Source organism: Ovis aries, chromosome 2 (genome assembly GCF_016772045.2).
Source record: "Ovis aries strain OAR_USU_Benz2616 breed Rambouillet chromosome 2, ARS-UI_Ramb_v3.0, whole genome shotgun sequence".
NCBI classification, from domain to species: Eukaryota; Metazoa; Chordata; class Mammalia; order Artiodactyla; family Bovidae; genus Ovis; species Ovis aries.
This window is the reverse complement of record NC_056055.1, coordinates 140,586,067-140,601,234: the sequence shown is the minus strand read 5'-3', so window position 1 is coordinate 140,601,234 and position 15,168 is coordinate 140,586,067.

The following is a 15,168-nucleotide window of genomic DNA, read 5'->3' as shown; positions in this document are numbered from 1 at the left end:
CTCCTAGGGCTTTCCTACTGTGTGCAGGCATTGTGCTAAGTGCAGAACTGTCTTAATCAAACCATCCCCCAAAAGGCAATTCCGCTTGATTCTTGTTACTCTCAGGGGTGATGTTCTATAAACTCAGTGTTAATTACCGCTCCCGTGAGAAAAACACGGGGCTGGTTTCCTGAGAGCCTCTGGCCACAGTGTTTGCATCAACTGATCAATACATAACTTTTGTTTTACACATGTTTTTGTTTAAAGACACTTGTATGTAAAATATATTTCTAATTCATTAACACTGAATTCACAGCCGAAAGCACCATAACATTTGCCTGAATAAAGCTTGTTTGAGCTGATTGTTAAATATCCTGGAATTTTGCAAACTGGTTATTAAATAGCCATTATTGAAATTATATAAACTTATAATTTAAAATTATATTTTAAATATAGATAATACTAAAAAAAATCCCTTTCTAATTATTTTCATACATTTTACTATCACCTATGCTCTTGAAGTATGATGGTGTGCTACCATGCACTTCTTCCCAAGAATATGTTTAGTGATGTTAAATGGGCAGCTTGAAATTGGTTGTGGTGGGAGAATTTACTCTATGAAAATGGGCAAAACCTGCAAACTGAGATTTTGTCTGTTTGTATTATCCAGTTATTAAATATTTACCAGCACACCACAATCACCCACAACTTACAAAGGCAGAAACTATGACTCAAAGAAGTTAAGTATCTCTGTCACCCAGCTGTCAGGCAGTAGAACTGAGACTTGACCCTATATCTGAGTGATTTCAAAATATATATATTCCTAGTGCAATACACTTCTTCCAATGTTTGCCTTTGTTTCTGCAGAACTCAGATGCCCAGATTTCTACTGCATTTGAATTGTCCACTGGCTTTTTTAAATTACCACCTTTAATTTTTCTTACAGATTTCAAATGTTTTCCCCTGCAGTTTTCATTCGTATTTTCCCTGTTTTCAACATTATATTGTTTAGTGCTCTCAACTACATCAGAGGCCTTTCTTAGGGAAAATTCTCAATAAGCCTAATACATCAATGACTGAACTCAATTTTCCAAGTTCACTGCGGTGTTCCACTTCACAAAGCACACATATCTTTCCTCAGCCTCACTCTGGGAGCTTGTAGGGGCACGCATGTAACCCAGAACACAGGTTTAAAAGGAGCCAATTCAAGCAGTTCAGTAATTCAACACATTGTAGATTAGAAGTAGAGAAGGTATCTAGGTAGTGAAAATTGTTATTCAGAGTCTGGGTTTTAAGACTCAGCTGAAAATCTCTAGGGAAGTACTCCTAAGGGTGAGTAGGGATGAAGTGCTACAGAGGTAGGAAGTTATAGGAAAAAATAAGGGCAATTATCATCTCTTCTTTTTTGAGTCATAACTGAGATTACTTAGATCCCAGATCTTAGATCAGATCTTAGACCTGTTAATTAGATTACTTGAAACAGCCAGCAAGCAAGGTGTAGGATGCCAGGCCATATGGAGCCACATCACCAAAGATGATCTCAAAGGGTCCCCAAAGGTTTTTAAGGTAATGAGCAAAAAGTTTTTTCCTCTCAGCTGAGGGCACTAGATGGTTCCTAGAACAGAGCCTTGACATACTATACTTCAGTGCTGCCGTTTCTTAGTTATACCACTTACAAGTCATTCCCTGGGATATATAAGATAATATACGCCATGCTAGCTAAAAACACACAGAACTACAGTATTAATGACTTCAGTGAAACTCACATCAATCGTAAGTCAGTACATGCCTTGAGCACCAATTCTCTGTGAGACTTTCTGGTAGGCATTGTGAGAGAGATAAATAAGACAAAGGCAAAGCTGCTGAATTGAAGGAGTTCTCAACCTACTTAGAGGAGCAAGGCACAAGCAGTGGTCACTTTAATGGGTCAACAAAGCTGTAAAAGAAATGGTACTTGTTCTAGTATGCAGATCAAACTTTATGTCAAAGATAAAATGCTTTTGAAGACTGTGACTACTCTACATATATAAGACATTATTATCATCATCATATGAAATACACTATAGGGTAGTTATTGCCAGAAAAGTTAGGAGAAGAGGGAAGTTGTTTCAAGATCAGATAAGAAAAGGTCTCAGGGAGAAAGTCAACAATAATGGATAGGATTCACAGGACTCCCCGGATGATCCAGCGGCTAAGACTCCATGCTTCCAGTGCAAGGGGCCTGGGTTTGATCCCTCGTCGTGGAACTAGATCCCACGTGCCACGCCTGGAAGATCCTGCATGCCCCATCGAAGATCATGTGTAACTAAGACCAGTGCATCCAAATACATAAATAATAAATAAAATAAAATAGTTTTTTAAAAGAATGGTAGGATTTGGGTGAGTCACGTGGGAAGAAGGTCATCTGAGACAAAGGGTTTAGGAGAACCGATGAGTAAGCCCTCATCAGTGCCCCCTGAACCCGGTCACCTTCATTCCATCCTCATCCCTCCCCACGACCTCCCTGGATCTGTTTCTCAAGGCTGTGGTCTCAGAGCATGCTCTGCTGCGTTGTATCTGCAGCTCTTTGGCCATGCTGCTCACTCTGCCTAGAAGACCTTGGCCCTCGTCTCCATCCAGCTAACTCTGTGTGGGCCACCTGCTAGAAAGCCTTAGCCTCTTGGAATGTGGTACTCTTCCTAGAGAAGAAAAGATGCCACCATTTAACTCCGTCAGAGTGCTCATCACACTATCCTCCTCACTAAGCATCCACTCCACCACACTACCACTACCACACAACCACTCTAAGCATCTTGGGGGCAAAGACCTTGCTTTTTATATCTGGATTCTTAGCCACCATGCTTGCTAACAGTAAGTGCTCAATAAATGCTTGTAGCATGAATGTGTGTATTTACAGAAATAGGGGCTTCAGGAAGACGAATATGTTTTGTAAGGGGAAAATGAGCTGATTTTTACATTTTGAATTTGAGCTGATGTGAGTCCATTCATTTGGAAATGTCTGCCCAAAATTGGAAAGATGGGACTACAACCAGGTACCTTTATTATTTTCATTTTTTTTTTTCAGAGAGAGAGACAGATGTATAAAGAGAATAAGAACCCTGCCTGGGTCTCAGAATCAGAAAGCAGTGATGCAGATAACGTAGTTGGAGCTCTGAGTCATTCGTCTGTTGCCTTCTAAACTGGAACCTTGGAAAATGCCCAGAGCAGAACAATACAAGGAAGAGGATAAGCCAGCAAACAATTCACTGATAACAAAGATAGAAAGACGTACAATGATGTTAATGATAATGATGGGTTTATTATTTATGTATTTATGTATTTCCTGGGTCAGGAAAATCCCCTGAAAGAGAAAATGGCAACCCATTCCAGTATTCGGAGAAGGCAATGGCATCCCACTCCAGTACTCTTACCTGGAAAAAATCCCATGGATGGAGGAGCCTGGTGGGCTACAGTCCATGGGGTCACTAAGAGTCAGACATGACTGAGTGACTTCACTTTCGCTTTTCACTTTCATGCATTGGAGAAGGAAATGGCAACCCACTCCAGTGTTCTTGCCTTGAGAATCCCAGGGACGGGGGAGCCTGGTAGGCTGCCGTCTCTGGGGTCGCACAGAGTCGGACACGACTAAAGCGACTTAGTAGCAGCAGCAGCAGCAGCATTCCAGTATTTTTGCCTGAAAAAAATCCCATGGACAGAGGAGCATGGCAGGCTACAGTCCATGAGGTTGCAAACAGTCACAAAGAACTGGACAAGACTGAGCGACTAGATAAAGATGACCTCCCCCTTCTGCCTCTCTCTCCCTTCCTTCCCTTCTCTTTTCTTTCTGACCTGTTCATTCCTAGGATGGGACAGAACAGGACGACGTCTGTGCCAGGTGGCGGGGGACGAGGAGGGCAGGTCATGATGGCCCACAGTCGGGTGCTGGAGGCCAAATGGGCTTAAGGAGATGTCTGCAGAGAGAGGACAGCACTGCCATGGAGAACCAGGGTGGGATGAAGAGGGTGTTCATACAAGGTGGGGCCCAGCATGAGACACTGAGCCTGAGAAACTGAGCTCATATAAACAAGTAAATAAATAAACTGGAAGTTTGATGAGGAATGAGGTGTTTTGCATAGTCTCAAGGTACATCTCTTCTACATATTTATTAACCTCAAAGGTGGAAGTTGTAATTTTACAGCAAAGAAGCCTGGCAGATGCCATCTCCATTAAGTAAACACCATCAGTAATGATAGAAATGGAATCTTAGTCACTTGATTGGATGTAATAAGAAAGCGGCATTGTTTCTGTGATATTTCTGCCAAAGGTGCCTAACTTGAATCTAATCGTGAGCAAATATCAAATAAGTACAAATGTAGGGGCAAATACGAAAACAAATCTACAAAATAATTAATTGGTAATCCTCAAGTGTCTCAGGAGAAGGCAATGGCACCCCACTCCAGTACTCTTGCCTGGAAAATCCCATGGACGGAGGAGCCTGGTGGGCTCCCGTCCATGGAGTTGCGAAGAGTCAGACACAACTGAGTGACTTCACTTTCACTTTTTCACTTTCATGCATTGGAGAAGGAAATGGCAACCCACTCCAGTGTTCTTGCCTGGAGAATCCCAGGGACGAGGGAGCCTGGTGGGCTGCGACTTAGCAGCAGCAGCAGCAGCAGCAAGTGTCTCAATGGCATTAAAGTCAAGCAAAGACTGAAGAACTGCTCCAGAGTGAAGCAAACAGAGGAGATTTGACAACTAGAGGCAGCGCACGAGCCTGGACTGGATTCTACGGCGATGGAGACCACAATGAGGACAATTGGTGGAACTGAGAGGTAGATGGTAGTAAAAAATCAATGTTAATTTCCTGCTTTTGATGGTTGTACTGTGGTTTTGTTGAATTATGTCCTTGTTTGCAGGAAATACACACTGAAATATTAAGGTATGAAAAAAGAATTCTGGGTACTGAACTTACAATTTGTCTGCAACTTTGAGATAACTTTTAAAATCCATATATTTGTTTTCAAAACCCTAATAGTGTCTCAAGTGAAATTTGCACTTGTTCAGATGGGACAAAGTCACTTTAAAAATGAGACTGTCATCTTTGAGTTCCAAGAGCAATAAAGTAATATAAAGTGTCTCGTTCTCTTAAAGGGAAGTTTAGTGAGAGAAGAAAATACATAAGCTAAAACTTCTTGAGAATTCTACGTTGCTTGTTAAGTAGAATACTCATGTTGGTTTTTTTTTTTTTGCAGTTTTTAAGTTATAATAGTTGTAGTTTTCAGTGTTCTATGTGTATAATATTGTGCAATCATCTTTAGTAATGCCTTACCTTATTTTGCAAAAATAAAAAGATAAGTCATATAAACAGCTAGTGTTTATTGAACATTTTATTGCGTACACTCAGCTATGAGTTATGTGGTATATTATTTCCATTTTACGTTTAAGGAAATTAAGGCTTAAAGGGGGTTAAGAAATTTCCCCCAAAATTAACGTACTAATGTATAGTACAACCAACATTCAAAATCATATTTTTCACACGCCAAAGCCTATCCTATTAATTCTTGCCCAGTAGTGCCTCCTATGGAGGCCATAGAGAAGGGAATCTTACAGAGGATTCCAGAAGCCTAGGCTTCATTCTAGGTCCACCCACTTCTTCATTGTTTACTTCCAATCCAATTCATCAGTATGTCCTCCTGGTTCCACTGTAGAACTCTACCCTTTCCTCTCCATGGTAAGGGTTCACTATTTTTCTCCTGGCAACAAGCTCCCACTCTTCCTGCTCCTTATGCCACCCCTCTTCAGAGTCTCCATATACCGTCAGAGTGATCAGTCTCGAATGCACATCTGAATATCACAGTATGCTTAATTTCCTACATGGAAAAAGACCCCTGTGTGGCTTCAATTACCTTTGGGTTAAAATTAGAACATGGCAAAAAAAAAAAAAAAAAAAAATTAGAACATGGCACCTGAGGCTTCCCACATCTTATCTCTGAGTATCTCTTCAGCCTCAACACAAACCTGAGCTCAAGGCACTCTTCTCAACAAAACAACACATACTCTATTATGCGCAGATAATTAATATGCGCCCTCTGAGCATCAGCAAGTGTGATCATCTCTTGCTAGTGTTTTCTGGCATTCTTCCCTTCCCCAGCCAAGATGAGCAAGCAGGGTACTTTTCTGGAATTTCTATCACATTTCTGTAAAGACCTCTTTCATATAATCTATCCCAGTATAGTATAGCCTCCTTTCATCACACTGAGTGCCTTGAAAGAAGAGATTGGAGTTTATTCATCTTCATGTCCCTCACCATGCTACCCTGGTGGCTCAAGTGGTAAAGAATCTGCCTGCAATGCTGAAGACTCAGGTTCGATCCCTCGGTTGGGAAGATCCCCTGGAGAAGGGAATGATTACCCATGTGACTAAGCATAGCACACAGCACAACATCTTATACAACAGCTAACCCATTGATACCTGCTCATTCTTTCAGTCATTCAGTGAGGTCTTACGTAGTGTTGTTAGCTGCTCATTCCTGTCTGACTCTTTGCGACCCCATGAACTATAGTCCTCCAGGCTCCTGTGCCCACAGAATTCTCCAGGCAAGAATACTGGAGTAGGTTGCCAGGCCTTCCTCCAAGAGATCTTCCCAACCCGGAGATTGAACCCAGGTCTCCTGCATTGCAGGCAAATTCTTTACTAGCTGAGCTACCAGGGAATCCTCACATAAGATGCTTCCAAGAAGGAGAAATGAAAGAAACAGTGATTTTTCAGGAGGACCATTTCTGAAAGTTGTGAAAGAAGCTGAATAAGGGGTTAAATAGTTTAAGAAGACAACAGGGGGAGATTTTAAATAAATACACAGAGGACTGGTTGACAATCTAAGTTCTGAGTAAACCGGTTTATGCACTGCATGCCCTCAGTCCCAGGGATATGCAATGGCTTTAACAAATTAGTTTATTCTTCTGAATAGGTACTACAAGCACATCATATAAAATTACAAATGTGAAAAGAGAAATAGTAAAGCCCTTCCTCCTCTCCATGCCCATCCCCCAGCTCCTCAGTTCTTGCTGCCAAAGGAACCGAGGTAAACAACTCCTTGGAGTGCTTTTGTTTTCTGAGATTCTATCTCCATAACCTGGCAGTGATTTATAGGAAATAACTGTAATCGATGATTTATAATGGAGAAGTATAACCAAGATGAAAAAGGCAAATAAATCCTGGTTGGCACATTATTTACAGAAACAAAAATGCCAAACTGTGATCTGCGGACCAAATCAAGCCTCTGCTTGACATTCCAGAGTACATTTTAATTGAAATCTGTAAGACTGGTCCCAGATGAGCTTGGGAAAATGTAAGTGATTCCCATGAATATTAACACAGGTGAGCCAGTGAAGATGTAATGTAATTTAGACTAATCTGCATTTGTGAAATATCCTGTTGTGCTTTTGGGGGGAAGTTGGGCCATGGAGCATGGCTGTAGGATGACTTGATTGTTAATTAGTTGTCCATTAAGTTTTCATTTCCCAGGGCTTATTGGAGAAAAGCAAATTTATACTAATTTTCTTTATGCAAATTTATCCATTTGATTTCATCTTTATTCTATTAACACCTGGAGATTTTAAATTAATATATATGAAACTTGGACACGCACAGTGAAAATTCAGCCCTAGCACAATGAATACAGGCCTGGTTTGTATTTATAAAGTAACTTAATTGTGATCATTTGGACTTCAATTTAAAAATTAGGAAATTTTTATGAAGTGGAAAGTGGTAAAACACACACACACACACACACACACACACACCCCTTTTGTGCTATTTTTAAACCACCAGATAATCCATATAAACTAAAAGTTACTTTAGATGCTACAAATTAGGCTGACTATTAACAGTAACAATATCCTTGTGTTCCCCCTCACACAGACCCTTCCTCCACTCCTGCTCTAGTTTAAAACACTCATTGCTGCTGCTGCTGCTGCTAAGTCACTTCAGTCTTGTCCGACTCTGTGCGACCCCAGAGACGGCAGCCCACCAGGCTCCCCCATCCCTGGGATTCTCCAGGCAAGAACACTGGAGTGGGTTGCCATTTTCTTCTCCAGTGCATGAAAGTGAAAAGTGAAAGTGAAGTTGCTCAGTCGTGTCCGACCCTTAGCGACCCCATGGACTGCAGCCTATCAGGTTTCTCTGTCCATGGGATTTTCCAGGCAAGAGTACTGGAGTGGGGTGCCATTTCCTTCTCCGGAAAACACTCATTAGCACTTCTGAATTAGGTAGATTTTCGTTTGTTTTCTTACCCTGAGACTTTGGGCAGAGATTTTTTTTTCTTTTTCTTTTTAATGTATGCACTAAGGCAAGGCTTTAGAAATGTTTCTTCCAGCTCTGGGGAGACATGGAAATTAAGGAAACTAATCACTGCAGCAAGCCACCAGAGACTAAAAATAAAAAGTCGTTTAGTCAGAATGAGATTGCTTCTATAGTTCCTTCTGAGGGCGATTGATGGAGGTGACGTCATGTCTTGTAAACACTGTCCGTGGCTCTAATGTGCTTGGAATGACTGCAAAGAGGATACTGGTCCTCTGTCGGCTCTAACAGGCTGAGGAGCACTCGGCTTCGTCCAGGACTCAGAAGCAGGCTGTGTCAAGGTGCGGTGAAGACGTGATCGACTGCTGGCCAGCCTCTCTGCCTGACCCTGGAACATCTGGAACCCTGCAACCTGACCAAGCGCTGCTGCTCACTCAGTCATCAGAAATGGTTCAACAGCCCCCACCCCGATGCTCTCCCTTCGCATTCTTCTTGCTGTGGATATGGTAAAAATTCCTTCCGATGATCCCAGCAAACTTTGCAGAACTTGGCTCATTTTAGACTCCAGTTTTTAAAAATCTATTCTTAGCGTTAGGCCACCTTTTGATTAAATCCTTGGTCCCAAGCCTTCTTATCTCCTATGTTTATATATTTTTAACCAACAAATCTCCAAGAAAGTTCTCTAAGTGGCCCCTTGGGACTCTTCTGATTCCTTCTCAGTTTCCTGCTTGTCAAGGCCATTTTTAATCAGAGCAGCAGAGACTCCCAAGGGCATTTGGACTGTTTCCCATTTTAGAGTTCCTGCCCAGAGGTCATACTTATCTTAACTCTCAAAGTTTTGAACTCTGCTTCCTGAGAATTAAGGATACAGGCCTACTCAAAAGCAACATTCTCATCTTATGGATGAAGAGGAACTAGCTAATGGGGCCACTTTCTCAGAATTTAATTCAATTAAATGAAAACATTTATTTATTGAACACTTCCTTGCTCCACATACTTTATATAAGGAGCTCACTGAGTAGTGTGGGAGGCAGACCATTAAACTAATAATCTCCATACAATAGGACAGATTAATTAGAAGAAGGGCAAGCTTTGGATAACAGTAGTACAAAGGCAAGAGTGAACTGTGTCTGGGGAAAATATCTCCAGCTGGACTTGATAGATAAATGAAAGCCCACTAAGGCAACTTAAAGGTAGATGGAATTCTAGGTAGAAGGAACCAGCATTATACAAAGTCATGAAGACATGGACTAACAAGGCCTGCTGTCTCCGTTTCACTTATTGGTTCTAACTTTTTTAAAAGATTAAAATTAAAGTTAGCCTAATTGTTATCCTTTTAAAAAAGTGTTAGTTGTCTGATTTGTTTTCAAAGCAGTATATGTTTTAAATGTTAAAATTACATAGAAATGTAGGCCCTTGAAAGGAAGAGTCCTCCACAGTTCTGTCCTTCAGAGCTATAGTATTATCTGCCTGGTGTCTATGTGTCTGGATCTTTTTTTCTTACACAGGTAACAAACTAGACTCATACTTCTCTTGAAACCTGTTGTGTATTTTATACTCTGTCCTCATTGTTTGGCTCTTTCACTCCAATATCCGGGTTGAGTAGCAAGGCAGCATAGTAATGAAACACAGAAGCACTGGAGTTAGATGAATTCCAGCTCTCTAACTCCCAACTGTGTGACCTTAGGTAAGTCACCTAACCATCCTGTGCCTCGGTTTCCCTATGTGTATTATAAGGATCAAAATAATACAGATATATCTCAAGTGATTGCTATGATGATTTTAAAAGTTAATGTTTATAAAGCACTTAGTATAGCTTTAGAAATATTAAATATTGACACATGGTAAGTCCTCTACATGTGAGCCCATATTACCTTAAGGTATTTAACCAAGTCCCTATTGATACATGCTTGTGCCATTTCCAATTCTTCACATGCTGTGGCTACTAAAGAAATGTCAAGGCAAGTTTTGAATTGCTCTTAACCTCTGTTACACGCTTCCCAGGTGGGGCTGAAAGAGAAAACAGACAGAACAGGCTCCATCATGAAACCAGAACTTCATCTTGGGCCGGACTGTGGACTTTGAGCTATATGCCCAGTATCTATGGAAACGACATAACTGGAAAACTAGACCCCCCGGAGGGAAGAGCCCAGGGCTCACACCTAGACTCTCTGTTGCCTAAAAGAATACCCTAATTATCTGTGTAACCAAATAAAATCATAAATTCTATTATGCTTATTGGGGTATGACCACAGGCCTATTCATAATTGTCCACTGTTAACAGTCAGACACGACTGAGCAACTTCCCTTTCACTTTTCACTTTCATGCACTGGAGAAGGAAATGGCAACCCACTCCAGTGTTCTTGCTTGGAGAATCCCAGGGACAAGGGAGCCTGGTGGGCTGCCATCTATGGGTTCGCACAGACTCGGACACGACTGAAGCGACTTAGCAGCAGCAGCAGCAGCAGCAGCAACTACCTAGGCTTAAGGCATACGAGTCATGGGTTAACTTTGATTGTATCTTTCTTTTCCTTTGTTCAGACTAGTTTCAGGGAATTTGGGGAGGTGGGTTTGTGTATGTACACTTAGAGTATGTAAGGTTTTCGCAAAAACTCGTCGGGATCCTTGGCTAAGAGGAGACTCTGCCTTGGGCCCGCCGGTGTAATAAACTTCACTCCACTATCTGCATTGTCCTTCTGAGTGAGTTTGTTTCCCGGAATGCTTGGCTACAACAGTGCTAGTGGTAAAGAACCTGCCTGCCAACACAGGAGATGTAAGAGACACGGGTTTAATCCATGGGTCAGGAAGATCCCCTGGAGCAGGGCCTGGCAACCCACTCCAGTATTCTTGCCTGGAGACTCCTATGGACTGGACAGAGGAGCCTGGAGGTCTATAGTACGTGAGGTCACTGAAGCAACTTAGCATGCAGGCACCTCTATTACTCCTTCTTAAGACACCCAACATCTGCTTACAGACACTTAACAAATGCATCCTCATGTTGTTGGAGGCAAGCCTGCCTTGGAGACAGCACCAAATGGGGTGGGTGGAGTGCAGTGGAGTGGCTTCCAGATCAATCCACTGCAGATTTTCTTTCTGCAGAGAGGTCATGCCGGGAAGGCGAATGCTGAACACAGACTGGGAAAGGAAGCAGGAAGACAAGGATCTGAATGATCGAAGAGTAGGTCAGCTGAAGCCCCGAACTGGAATGAAGCCAGAGAATGAGGGCAAGCCAAGAACATATGACGAGAGACAAGCCTGAAGAGAACAAAGTTTAAAAGATGCCTTGGGCACCCACTTGTTTAGAAAAAAATGTATAGAATACCTTCTTTGAGATGCTTCACTATATAGAATTCTCACCAACCTATAGATACAAGCGAGGTGATGCTAATACCAATTCCAAAACTATAAGGCTCTTCACCTTCTTGCTCACACAGGAACTCAACTTCCTCTCCTCAGTCTCACTGGGCCACTTCTGGGAATCAGGGGTTGTGGATTCTCATCTGCTCGAGGACAAACTTATTCAAGTTGGTCTCCTCTGGCTTCCTTTCCAAGGTGCCTCACCAGCCACAGCCTCTGGGGCTGCAGCCACCTTGGAGAACCTGCTCTGCTACTCCCGCCTGTCGCCCCGCCCCCCCCCCACCCCGGCCCCGACCCCCTCCACCCTCTGCGGGGGAGGGGTGTGTATGTATAGGATGGGGTGTGGGGTCAGAAAGGAGAACCATCCCATTTCCAAATCAATGTCTAAAGTCTGTCATGAACTCAACTCCCCTTATTTCTCTTCCTGACCTCAACCTCTGCTGAAGTTCCAAACAGGTCCCCTGAGGTTGAATTGAATAAAAGAAAAGGTTGACATATTTCAGTCCTCCCTTTCAGTGGTGTCCTATCCACTTGTATCTTTCTAGTCACTGAAGAACAAATATTGACTGTGTAGTGTATTGAATGTAAAATGCAGCTCTTTGCCCATTTCTGTGTCTGTGCCCTTTGGAGTGAGACACTCAGCTCCTCCCACTAAGGACTGGAATCTTCCCTACCCCCTTGAATTGGGGCTGGCCTGTGACTGGCCTTGGTCAGCTGAATGGAGCCAAAGTGATGGTGTGTCCATTCCAAGCCTGCACTTTGAGAGGCCTGAGCACTTCCACCCACTCTTGGCTCCTCAACACACCCTAGAACAGTCTGGCTTAGGCTTCAGGTTGAGAAAAACTCACCTCAGCTCCCAGCCAGTCACCCGCCCAGCAGAGCCCAGAAGAACTGCCCTGCCAAGATCAACAGACGTTTGGAGATGACCTGCTTTTGCATGAGTGGGCCCAAAGAGAACCAAAGAACCACTCAACTAAACCGCCCATTTGTAGACTAAATAAAGTCATTTGAAACCACTGGATCTTCCATTTATTGTTTTCGTTCAGTTGCTCAGTCATATCCAACTCTTTGCAACCCCATGGACTGCAGCACGCCAGGCTTCCCTGTCCTTCACCATCTCCCGGAGCTTGCTCAAACTCATGTCCATTGAGTCGGTGATGCCATCCAACCATCTCATCATCCTGTTGTCCCTTTCTCCTCCTGCCTTCAATCTTTCCCAGCATCAGGGTCTTTTTCAATGAGTTGGCTTTCGAATCAGGTGGTAAATTATTGGAGTTTCAGCTTCAGCATCAGTCCTCCCAATGAATATTCAGGACTGATTTCCTTTAGGATTGACTGATTTGATCTCCTTGCAGTCCAAGGGACTCTCAAGAGTCTTCTCCAACACCACAGCTCAAAAGCATCAATTCTTCAGCGTTCAGCCTTCTTTATGGTTCAACTCACACATCCATACATGACTACTGGAAAAAACATAACTTCGACTATACAGACATTTGTTACAGAGAGTACTGTCTCTGCTTTTCAATATGCTGTCTAGGTTTGCCATAGCTTTTCTTCCAAGGAATAAGTGTCTTTTAATTTCATGGCTGCAGTCAGCATCTGAAGTGATTTTGGAGCCCCCCCCCAAATAAAGTCTGTCACTTTTTCCATTGTTTCCCCATCTATTTTCCATGAAGTAATGGGACCAGATGCCATGATCTTAATTTTTTTTTGGGGGGGGGTCTTTTTTTCTTTTTATTAATATATTTATTTTAATTGGAGGCTAATTACTTCACAATACTTCGGTGGGTTTTGCCATACAGCGGCAGGAATCAGCCACAGGCGTACCTGCGTCCCACCATCCTGAACCCCCTCCTGCCTCCCTCCCCACCCTGTTCCTCAAGGTTGTACCAGAGCACCAGCTCTGGATGCCTTGCTTCATGCACGTGATCTTAGTTTTTACGCAGCATTATTGTGACAAGGGGCTTCCCTGGTGGCTCAGATGGTAAAGCACCTACCTGCAATGCAAGAGACCTGGGTTCAATCCCTGGGTCAGGAAGACCTTCTGGAGAAGGAAATGGCAATCCACTCCAACTGCCATTTGGAGTGGGAAATTCCGTGGACAGAGGAGCCTGGGAAATTCCGTGGACAGAGGAGCCTGGCAGGCCCCAGTCTATTCGGTTGCAAAGAGTCAGACACGACTAAGCATCTAACACACACACATTGTGACAAGAGATAAATACAGCCCTCTTCTAACATCCAAAATCAAAGTTTAGTTGCAGATTCAAACACCCTCTGAAAAGCTTATCTGAAAAGCCAAACTCTAATTCTCCATATACAATTCTCAGGACACCCAGCTTCCTTCACAAGAAATAGCCTGTGGTAGGGAGACTATAGTAAGATGGAGATATTTTAATTTCCCCAGGAGGTCTAAGGGAAAACTAGTTAGCCTGCTGGAAGAGACACACATGAGAAGTATGGGTCCTCCCAGAGGGCCACAGAGGCCACAGTAGCTTGGGGTGACAGTATTTCTTGTGGGGATTGGTAAGGGAGGCCAATCTCCCCATGCTGAGCTGAGTTAGGCCTGAACTGAGGCAAGTGCAGCAGGAACTGGGGGAAGACACTGAGCTGCCCCAGGCTCTGGATCCGAGGCACAAGCCAAGTCTGTTCACCCTCTCTGAGGGCAAGGGAGTCCTCCAGTGGGATCTGAGTAACATGTTATTAACCTCAGTTTACGGTGTGTCTTAAGCCTCTTTCAGTATGGCAGAGAGCTTATCTAATTCTAGCCCTGGATACCTAGGACTCCATGTTGTAACCTCCAGTGATAACCTTCCTTGGCAGAAGCTCGGGGTAGAACATTGTTAAGGGTGTGAATGGAGGTCCCTAAGGACCCCTTCTCTCTACTCAGATTACAGCAGCAGTCCCCAGTCATTTTGGCACCAGAGACAAATTTCATGGAGGACAATTTTTCCACGAACCGGGGGTGGGAAGGAGTGGTTTGGGGATGATTTAAATGTGTTATATCTATTGCACTGTCACACTGAACTACTGTTAGGCACTGTTATATTTATCTCTTGTCACGCTGTGTGTCACTCTAATTTAATGCTGCCGCCGAGCTGACAGGAGGTGCTGGTGCACGTCCCAGAGGTTAGGGGCCCCTGGGTTACACGGAAGGTCTTCCGCCCTTAGTGTCTCTGCCGCTGCATGTGTTATTTCTGCGCTGCTGTGCTCTGCTTTGTTGTTCAGTCATGTCCAGTTCTTTGTGAACCCATGGACTGTATAGCCCATCAGGCTCCTCAAAAAAGTCCATGGGGATTCTCCAAGCAAGAATACTGGAGGGGGTTGCCATGCCCTCCTCCTGGCATCTTCCCTTTGATCCCCCTTCAATCTCTTCCCAACCCAGGAATCAAACCCAGGTCTCCCGCATTGCAGGCGGGTTTTTTACCGTCTGAGCCACCAGGGAAGCCCAAGGATACTGTGTATAGCGTTTGCATACCATGGGCAGATACGTGGAGTCTGAGTCATGTGGGCAGCTCTGAAGTGTTCCACTGGGCTGTATGGGTGGAACTCCTTCC